Here is a 10,465-nt window from a genome sequence, read left to right as displayed (position 1 = left end):
TGAATTATGAACTAATGCTTGTAAAAATTCACCTTGAGCCAGCTACTGAAGATAACTAAATAAGAGAGAGAGACTGAGGAAACCCAACCCGCTGTTTGTTTATCAGTAATGTAGCTCAAAAGTAGTGTAGCTCAAAAGTAGCCAAGCCGGGGGTGGATGGGGGAACTTTCCCTGTGTTTTGTTTCCCTGAGCTGAGCCTGCGAATGCCAAGATTTAATCTAAAGAGGTTTGTGTTTTAAAAACTAACAACCAAGTAATAAAACACCTATAAAGGGGGTTTATAATGGAACCGGTGACAGTTTTGAGTGTAGTATTACAACTCCTCAGCTCCCCTCTCCCTTTTTCTATCCTTTCATCCAACTCTGTGCCCTTTGTCTTAGCTCCTTTCTCACCTTGTTGCCAAGAAGCATGTAAGTAGGGGCAGCTCACCCCCCAGAGGAGCAGACATCTTTACAAAGTGAAGTGTGTATTGTGCTCTGCATTTGTTGACAGGGTTGTGCTGCTTGTTTTGTCTGAGATAAGTTGCACTAACAAAGTACCTACCTAGTTTGCACAGTGGTTTTGAATGGGGAATTGAAGATGCTGCTGCAGTGTCAGTGGCATGGGGATGTTGGAGGCAACCAGGGCAGGAAGCCGGGGGCCTCTCCCTGGCACCTTGCCTCACCCTGCCAGGGCCCCAAATCTCCCTGATTCCAGGGACAGACTTCAGTCAACAGGTGGTTTTCCATCCAGGCCACCAAGCCTGGAACTTGGTTCTTTTACAAAGCCATAGTTCTCCCTCTCCCGAAGAAATGGCGCCTCAGAAGGGAAACTTCGAACTCCAACTCTGTAGGAGCCATTTCTCGAGCCTACTTTTCCTATTTTCCGAAGTCTCCCCTGCCAGCATCCCATCCATCCTCGGGAAGAGCGAGGAACGCTCTTTTTAGTCTGGAGGGCGCTGGGAGGCATGTGGGCAGCGTCAGAGTGGCCTCGCCTGGGCGGCCAGAGGAGCCCCAGCCTCCCTCATGTGGGCCTCAGGAACTCGGGGGGCCCAGGGGAAGCCTGGAAAACCGAACTTCGCCATCAGCCTTCTTTAGAGCGCTGGCTAGAGGAGAGGGGGGAAGGGCCCCCCAGCGGTCTTTCCCCCACTCCCCCCGCCCCCAGCACCTCTGCCATCCGGCTGCACCGCCCAAGAAAGCACTCAGAACGCAGCTCTGAGCTCTCCAGCTCATCGCAGGCCGGGAGAGGGCATCTTGAGGGGGCAGTTTTCCCCCTCCTGCCCGCGTCTGACATCCCCACTCCCACCCAAGGATGCTGCCGCCGTGCCCTGTCCGCGGTCGTTGAATGTCACTGCTCCCTCTTCCTCCTGATCAGGGTAGACACAGCTCCCGAGGCATCTCCTACCCCCAAACTGCTGCGATCACCCGAGGGTGTAAGGCCCGGGCGGAGGACGAAGTTTGGGGCCCACAGCGGCGGGAGGGGGGGCGCGTTGGCGAGGACCGCACCTCTCAGTCCCAGCCCTGGCGGGCACACTCCCCGCCCCAAACGGCCCAGGCTTCCCCATCCTCCCGCGGACACCGGCATCCCCGCCCTCCCCCGAGGGCGGCAAGCGGAGCCCCCCAGGGCGGAGGCAGGTACCCCCGGGGCGGGGACTGGGGCGGGCGGGGTCCAGGCTGCGCCCCCGGCCGGGCCGGGCGGGCTAGCTGGCGGCGCGGGGGGAGCGGGGCTGGGCGGCGCTGCCTCGGGCTCTGTGCGCTGCAGCCCGGAGCCGAGGAGGAGGAGGCGGAGGAGGAGAAGGAGGCGGCGGCGGTGGGTCCCGGGCGGGGGGAGCGCGGCGCTGCGGACCCGGGCGGCTGGCAAAGGACGAGGCGGAGGCTGAGGAAGGCAGCGGGGAGACCCGGGCTGCAGCAACAAAGGGCAGCAAGCGATTGGCCGGGCTGCAGGCGAGGTTAGCCGGGGACCGGGGTGGCTGGAGGCAGCGGCGAACGGTGCACGTGCTTGCAGACACGGGCGAGTGTGGAGCCGGGGGGTGCACGCCCGGCGGGTAGGGGGCTTGCTCCCCTTCGGCATGGGATGGCGAGGAGGCTGCAGCGACATCGTTCTGCCTGCACCCGGCCTGGGGCTTGCAGGGTAGGGGGGTGTGGGGGGTAAGGATGCGAGCCAGGGGGCGGGCGAGTAGTCGCCCGGGACGGGACGGGAGAGGGTGGAGGAGGGGGCGGGATGGAACGCTCCGGGCGGCGCGCCCGTCCGCGCGCTCCACCGCGGGAGCTGGCGACTGAGAACCTCGAATTTTAACTTCGCGTGCCCGCCCGCGCGCGCCCGCGCGCGCCCACCCCTAAATCCTGCGGCCGCCGCCAGCGATCAGCTCTCACACAAACTTTAGCTGCGGGCTAGGGGATTTGGGGTTGAGTGGGGGAGGGGAGAGGGAAAAAACCCTCTGATTGGCGTTGCTTTCAGCCAATAAGGCCAAGCGCTTCTCCTGCGAGTAGATCCAATCCATGTCTAGAGGTAGAGGGGGCGGGTAGGTGGCAGTAGAGGTGGCGTGGTGTCTGGGAGAGAGAAAAAGGCCTGGACCAATAGGTGCCCAGAAGAGGCGGGCTCCGCAGTCTGTTGATTGGTACTGGCAGTGGACCCACCCCCGGGGTGGTTCCGGAGGGGGGATGATGGGTCGAGGGGTGTGTCTATGCGGAGGCGAGATGACCGGCAGGAACCTGCCCCAATGGGCTGCAGAGTGGCTAGTGTGTGGGTGACGGACAGACCCGCAGGCCAACGGTTGGCCTTAAGTGTCTGTGGTCTCGTCCAATGGAGCAGCGCCGGGGCGGGGCCGCGGCTCGGGTTTAATGAGACTCCATTGGGCTGTAATCAGTGTCATGTCGGATTCATGTCAACGACAACAACAGGGGGACACAAAATGGCGGCGGCTTAGCTCCTACCCCTGGCGGCGGCGGCAGCGGTGGCGGAGGCGACGGCACCTCCTCCAGGCGGCAGCCGCGGCTTCTTTCTCAGGCAGCGGCGGCGCCCCCGGCAGGCGCGGTGGCGGTGGCGCGCGGCCAGGTCTGTCACCCACCCTGCACATTCCCAGGGGGAGGAGACTGGGCGGGAGGGGGGCGGAAGGTGGGGGGATCGGGGGCTTCTGACGCCCCTCCCACAGGCCTCTGCGCGAGGGTCACCGCGGGGCCGCTCGGGGTCAGGCTGCCCCTGAGCGTGACGGTAGGGGGCGGGGGAAAAGGGAGGAGGGACAGGCCCCGCCCCTCAGCAGGGCCTCTAGGGCGAGGGGCGGGGCTCGATGGTGGAGGGGGCGGGGCGATACCGGGGTGGGGCGGGGCTCGGTTGGTTGGAAGGCGGGGGTTTGGAGGGGTTTTCTGAGTGGGAGTGACCTGGTGGGAACGGTGGGGGGCCCGTGAATGTCTAGAAAGACTGAGGGGGTGGGTGCGAGAGGAAACGGGAGGTGTGCAAGCAGGTGCAAAGTGAGGGTAGGGAGAGGTGCAACATTGGAGATGTGGAAGGGGAACTGAGGGGTATGTGAGGACAGGTGAAATGATGCAGAAAGGTGGGATTGCAGTTATCTGGGGCAGCAAGAATAGGTTTGGGTGTGGTGGATATGGAGTGGTATTGAGAGCAGTGCAGAGTAGATAGTGAGGAGCAAGTACTGTTGCTGTGGTGGGAAGCAGGTATCTGGGTGAATTGGCACTGGAATTGAAGTCTGGGGTCTATGAAGCACTAAAAAAACATGGAAGAATGACATGGATATGCTTGGGAGACTCTTGAATGATGATAAGACAGCAAAGCAGAACTTGCATAATATCTGTAGCAGAAGATCTTACGGGGATTGAGAAAAGGTGGTGGATGTGGGGAAAAAAATGGGTGGGGCTGGGCAGTGGATCTGGGTGAATGTGATTTGGTTGACTGCACCAGGAGTGGGAATAGGGCAAAGAAAGGTGTTACTTTGGGAGACCAGGTTGTTGACAGGCTGGATTTCTTGGGTGAAACTTGAGCTGAAGTCTTGAAGGTCTGGTGTCTGGGCAGGGTGTCTGTCTCGGGGAAGCTCCAGTATTGCCTTGGGAAAGGACATTGTGTGTTTTTGAATTTATAAGTACTTTGGTATGGGTAGAGTGCAGGAAGTTGTGGGAGACAAGGGGCAAAGGAAGAGGAGGGGCTAGATTACAAATGGTTTCCTGTGCCCCATGAAGGAGTTTAAGCCATGCAATTGGGAGAATGTATTGGGATGTGATAAACAGAGTATTGGACAGAGGTTGTGAGATAATAGTGATAAAGAATTACAGATGTGGAAAATAAGAAAAGAGAACCATAAACCTAGTATCAAGGATGTTTGGGGCGGAGGTAGGAAGAAATCCAAGGTAGAGTATATAAAGACTCCTCTGTATATGGAGAGGAGATGAAAGTAGCAAATGGGAATTAATTATGTTGGGATAGTGTTCTGTGATGCTCCAAAAAAGTTATCATCATTACTATTTTGGTATAATTGTGAGTGAAGTACATTCTTCTGTCTTACTTGTGTATCTTAGATTTTCGGGGATAGCCCTGAAATAAAACACTCCATTCATTCCATTCTTACCCATAAATTCTTCACATATGTATCAAAATGAATTGGGGCAATCTCTTTATGTTTTTAAGAATAATAGGAAAATATTGCATGTTTCGGTAAAGGATAAGATTTTTACCTGAGAACCTCTACTTAGGGTCTGAGAACCTCTACTTAGGGTTGAAGGTTGGGGAGGTGAAATGATGACTTAGAGAGAGAGAAGATAGAGGAAGGTGGTAACATTAAAGGAGGAATTTAGGGGAATGACTGGTTGGGGGTGATAACATGATCAGTAGAAGTTTTACCTACCAGCCATACCTGGGCCTCTGAGTAGAGTGGGTGTTCTGTCATTGCTGTTATGCCAAATGTTATCTCATGTACTTCTTGTGAAGATAAGATTGAAACTGTCACATGTAAGGCATAATGTGAATGAAAGGTAAAATAGGGTGAGTGTGGAAAGGTAGCTGAGGAATTTAATAAGTAATTTTAATGTACTTCAAAAAACTTCATGGATTTTTACATACTGGTTAACCAACTGGTCTGGCTTTATTAAATGCCAGGATTCCTAACAGGTGACTTTTCAGACTCTTAGATCGTTTTCTACAAAATACCTTCAGTTTTCCACATGCATATACTTGCTTGTATTTGTATAAAGTAGGCAGGAAGAAAATTGCTTTATGAAAGTAGGGGATGTGTGAGCTACAGTTATCAGTCTTTGCTTGCAGAATGGTAATATTGCATGGTTGGGAGAAGTGTGATGAATGGATATTTTTCTTCCCTGAAAATGTTTTAATTTGCATTTCCAAAGCACCTTTAAGCACCTTTTTGTAAGACTCATAATCTTGCACAATTTTTTTTTTTTTTTAAACATCCATTCTACTGTTGGATATTTGAGTTGTTTCCAGTTTGGGAAAATTGTGAAAAGAGCTGCTGTGAGTGTTCCTGTACTTGTCATCTGGTTGCACACATGCATATGTTTCTCTAAGGTGTATACGTAGGAATGGAATTGCTAGTTCATAGGCAGGGTGACCATTTATGCTAGCTTAGTTGTCACAGTGTAATTATTAATAGAATACCTTTAATTCTCCAAAGTGTCTGGGTGATGAGTTGTATGGTCGCTCTAGTCAATGAGGTATGCTTGTCTTCAACCTGACTAGGTACTAGTCAAACTATTTTCCAAAGTGTCGTACCAGACCACACTTCCTTCTGTGGTATACAAGAATTCCCATTGCTTCTTGTCCTCTTCAAATCTCATATTTGCCAGCTTTTCAAATTAGCGAATCTGGTAAACTTTGCATTTAACTGGTTAGTAATCAGGTTGAATAGCTTTTCATACATTTATTGGCTATTTGAATTTCCTCATTTGTAAAATTCCTGTTCAAGTCTGCCCCTTATTTATTTTTTAAATTGGCCTTGTGTCTTTTATTGGTATTTCTCGAAGTTCTTTATTTACTCTAGATACAGATCCTTTGTCATGTGTCTGTGTTGCAAATGCCTACTTCCATTCTGTGGCTTGCTTTTTCACTTACTTTACGGTGTCTTTTAATGAACAGAAGTTCTTAATTTCAATGGAGTCAAATTTATTGGTCTTTTCTTTATGGTTAGTGCTTTTTGTGTCTTGTTTTAAGACTCTTTTCCTACCCTCAGGTCAAGAAGATATTCTCCTGTGCGGTATTATCTTCTAAAAGCTTTATTGACCTTAAAAGATGTATGATTATGAGTAAAATACACTGTTCTTGACCCTATCCTTGCCATTACAGATCTATTTTTGCTTTTGTTCACTTTCTTCTGTGTGCTGTCTTGAACTTTTACTTGGCTGCAACTATAACTAAGGGCCAGGTGCTGACTTCCCCTCTTAGGAGAAAATGATCATATAGACAAAAGTTCAACCAGATTAGAGTTTACAGGTCTCCAGCTGACTGTATTGCCCTTTTTCCTTTTATGAGCTAGCATTTTATTGTGTTCCTGCTATGTGTCTGCCACCATCCTTGGTTCTTTCATATTTGTTATCTCAATTATTCCTCTTAACAGTTCTGCCAAACAGGGATGTATAATCTTTTTCACCGAGGACAAAACTGAGACTTAGATTGATTAACATGTCCAGTATCCCACAGCTTAGGTAGCTGGCAAAGTGGGGACTTGATCCCTGAACTCTCTAGGTATGTCCCATCACAGCACACCACCTTGTTGAATAAGATTTCAGACCCCTATTTGATAATATCCAAAACCAATGAGAGTAACTTTCTTACTTATAATGTAACATGTCCTCATTAAAGCACACAGAGGGGTACCTGGTGGCTCAGTCGGTTAAGCGTCTGCCTTCTGCTCAGGTCATGATCTCAGGGTCCTGGGATCGAGCCTCAGAGTCACTTAGGCTCCCTGGGAAGTCTGCTTCTCCCTCTGACCCCCCCCCCCCCCCCCACCGTTCGTGGTCTGTCTCACAAAAAATCTTAAAAAAAAAAAAGCACACATAGAGATAGTTACTTTGAAACTCAGTAAAACTATTGACCTCTCTGTGTATATTAAAGTAGGTAGTTAGTGGGCCTTAAGGCGTCTTGGGATAGGTGATAGAGGTCCTATACACCCTTGAAATTGTATGCAAATGACTATATGTACATGTGTTCATTTTTAAAAATAGATCTATAGTTTTCTTGAGGTTCTCAAAGGGGAACCGTAATTGGTTTTCAGGCTATACAAGATACCCTCTTTGAAGACATTTTTAATAAAGCTAATGCAGAATTCTTAAGATCTGTATTTTCAAAATAATTTTTTAAATACTCAGATGTCAGATTTTTTTTCTCAATACTTCGTTCTCAGTCTTTGTCATTAAACCTGGTTAAAGCTAATTTATAATTAGGAAGAAATCTAGGGTTGAATAGGAATTTTTAAATGCCAAAAAAAGACATTCTAAATTTAGTTATTTCTTAAGTGAGAGTGCTTAGTTATAATAATATCATTACTAATCAGTGTACCCTGGCTCCAAAGGCCTGATGACTTCAAATGACTTTTCATCTTGTCTCTAAAATCCTCTGTTTTATAAGGGATCATACTTCCTGTGAGGTTCCTAACAGTGTGATTAAAGTTTAGAGACTGAAACTATTGAGCACTTAAATGTGGGGATGACTATGCAAACCTAATTCTTGGGCTTCACCAGGAGATTTGGGGGCATGTCTCTACTAATTTGTGATGATGATGTTGAAACTAATCTTTGCTAGGGATTATGGAAGCCGTAATAGTTTATTGATGGTTCAGTTATTGTTTGTTGAAGCAGCTTTACACAATTACAGTTTAATGACATAACAAGGATATTGTCAACTAGGAGAGCATGACATGAAAAATTAAACTTCCAATTAATATAATATGTATTAGTTGAAATGATAATTTTCATGGTGATTTAGGCTCTTAAAAATCCTTGGAAAACATTATTAGCTTGTGAATTGAACACTCGATGTTAATGAGTAGTGAGAAAGAATTTAGTATTATTCCTCAAAAAATGGGGAATTAAATACTCAATTCAATTAACATTTATTGAGTGCCTACTCTGGGCTTGCTGGTGAGTTAGGCTCATAAATATAAGTTGAACAAGATTGATATTGGGAGAGATGAAGTCCTGGTTGCTTTTGTTTGTGCAGTCATCCTTCCCTTCAACTTATATTGGATGGATACTATTGCCAGAGTGATTCAGACATTCAACAAATTTGTGCATGTGTGTGGGTGCACTTCACTATGCCGTATTGTGTCACTACTCCTGCATTGGCTTCCTATTACTTCATCTGTCATGTTCACACACCCCAGCCTGGTTTTTGTTACATCCAACTTTCTTACTTCTATTCAGCGCCTAACTGGCTCAAGGCATGCACATGGACTTGGTGTCCCTTTTTTTAGGCAGTTCATTCTTAGCTCCTGTGCCCTCTGCTAGATTCCCTTCATTCATTCACTGATGCGTTCATCTAGCAAATAGGCACGGCACCCCTCTCGTGTTCAAGCAGTGGTTCTAGGAAATCTAGGGGCAAACAAAGGTGAAATCAAACATGAATCCTGCTCTTAAGAATTTCACAGTTCTAGTAAGGGAGATGAGGTCAGGACACAAATGAGCATAATACAAAGTGGAAAATGAATGCTAAAATATTAAGATTGCTAAAAGCTTCCTGTTAGACAAAGAGATGTAGGGCTTCTGAGAAGGTGTCGGTTTTTACTCGACCGTGAAGAATTTGTATTTTCATTTCATTTGGGTGAAGAAACCGGGCAGGTTGTCCCAAGTTCTACCTTGTCTTTCAAGGTCCAGTTTACGTCCCATCCACTCAAGGGGTGTTGTGCCCACTCAGCAAGGTAAAGTCACACTGGTTTCCAGACTTTTACCCTTCTGTAGTCAGACGAACCCTTCTGTGAAGTCAAGCTTCAGGAGAAGCCTATTAGGAATGGGAGTGTTAAAATGGAGCTCCTTTGTTGGGTGCAAGGAGTTATGTAACCCTTGTGTTTAACCCACAGGGGCATCTGGAGGTGATACCTGAGGCACTTTCTCACAAGAGATCCAAGGAGTCTAATTTGGAAAGCCAGTGGAGACACAGGAAAGAGTTTAGGTTTTAACATCTGAAGTAAAATCATTCATGACTTAGTGATCTGAAGCGTTGACCGAGTCATGTCTCAGTTTTCTTTTTGCAAAATCGGGCAACAGTGCTACCTTACAGAGTTGTTTTAAGGTTTACTGATAATCTGTGTACATGTACTGATAATCTTTATAAAGTGCCTGACCCACAGTAGGTGTCAGAAAATGGTTGGTATTATAGTTTAGTGCTTTCTTCTTTTTTTTTAATGACTTAGGTGAAATTTACATAATATAAATTTAACCATTTAAAGTGAACAAATTCAGTGACATTTAGTACATTCCCAGTGTTGCGTGACCACCACCTCTATCTAGTTCCAAAACCTTTTCATCAATCTACAATAAAATCCCTTACCTATTAAGCAGTTTCTCTTCATCTCTCCACTCCCCAGGCCCCACCAATCTATGTTCTATGTATGAATTAATCTATTTTGGCTGTTTCATATAAATTGAATTATACCATATGTGACTTTTTGTGTCTGGCTTCTTTTGCAACATATTTTTAAGGTTCGTCCACACTGTAGCATGTGTCAGTATTTCATTTCTTTTTATGACTGAATAATATTCCACTGCATGGATATACCATCTTTTGTTAATCCATTCACCTGTTTGTTTTTAACTTTTTACTTTATTGCTTTTAAAAATTTTTATTTTACTTAAATTCAGTTAATTAACACAGTGTTATTAGTTTCAGTGTATTATAGTGTATTATTACTAGTATTAATACACTAACATTAGTGTATTCTTAGTTTCAAGTAGAGTTCAGTGATTCATCAGTTGCATGTAATACCCAGTGTTCACTCCATTGTGTGCCCTCCTTAATGCCCATCACCCAGTTTCCATTCAACTGTTGATGGACATTTGGTCTACGTCCACTTTCTGGCTATTGCGAATAGTGCTGTTATGAACGTGTGTGTGTGTGTGTGTGTGTGTGTGTGTGTGTGTGTACTTATTTGAGTAACTGTTTACAGTTCATCAGGGTATATACTTAGATGTTGAATTGTGGAGTCTTATGGTAATTTCCTATTTATCTTTTTGAAGAACTACCAAACAGTGCTTTGTTGTTTTTGAATTGCTTCTTATGCCTCTAGTACCTACCATAGGGCTGCATACAGGGAATATCTTCCTAAATTTTGTTGGTGGTTCTTTGATTAATATTTGTATCCTCTTCTTCCAATCCACATATTTGGGGCCTTGAGCATTAATTTTCTGGGAAATAGTTATATCCAGGACTTGAAAGTTAACAAATGGGATGATGTTTGATGTTGTCAGGTAGCAGATACTTGTTAACTGTGGACACTGTTTTGAGCACGTGTGCAAATAGCCTGTGCTGAGTGGTT

General features: G+C 46.6%; 1 protein-coding gene across 7 annotated transcripts in view; it reads left to right on the top strand.

Annotated features, from left to right (window-relative positions):
• Nucleotides 1-1,545: 1,545 nt before the first annotated feature.
• Nucleotides 1,546-10,465, top strand: part of KAT6B (lysine acetyltransferase 6B) — a 180,477-nt gene continuing 171,557 nt past the window's right edge. Inside the window, exon 1 of one of the 7 annotated variants that reach the window (XM_025850520.2) lies at nucleotides 1,546-1,613. The gene's annotated coding sequence lies outside the window, so the exon portion shown is untranslated. The other 6 variants (XM_073878767.1, XM_025850519.2, XM_025850521.2 and 3 more) reach the window with 6 other exon arrangements.

The sequence above is a fragment of the Callorhinus ursinus genome, unplaced genomic scaffold (assembly GCF_003265705.2).
Source record: "Callorhinus ursinus isolate GAN/ISIS: 27379988/994484 unplaced genomic scaffold, GSC_fseal_2.0 scaffold31, whole genome shotgun sequence".
In the NCBI taxonomy this organism is placed as follows: domain Eukaryota; kingdom Metazoa; phylum Chordata; class Mammalia; order Carnivora; family Otariidae; genus Callorhinus; species Callorhinus ursinus.
Note: the sequence above shows the minus strand (reverse complement) of the source record. Positions and strands in the feature narration are given on the sequence as shown.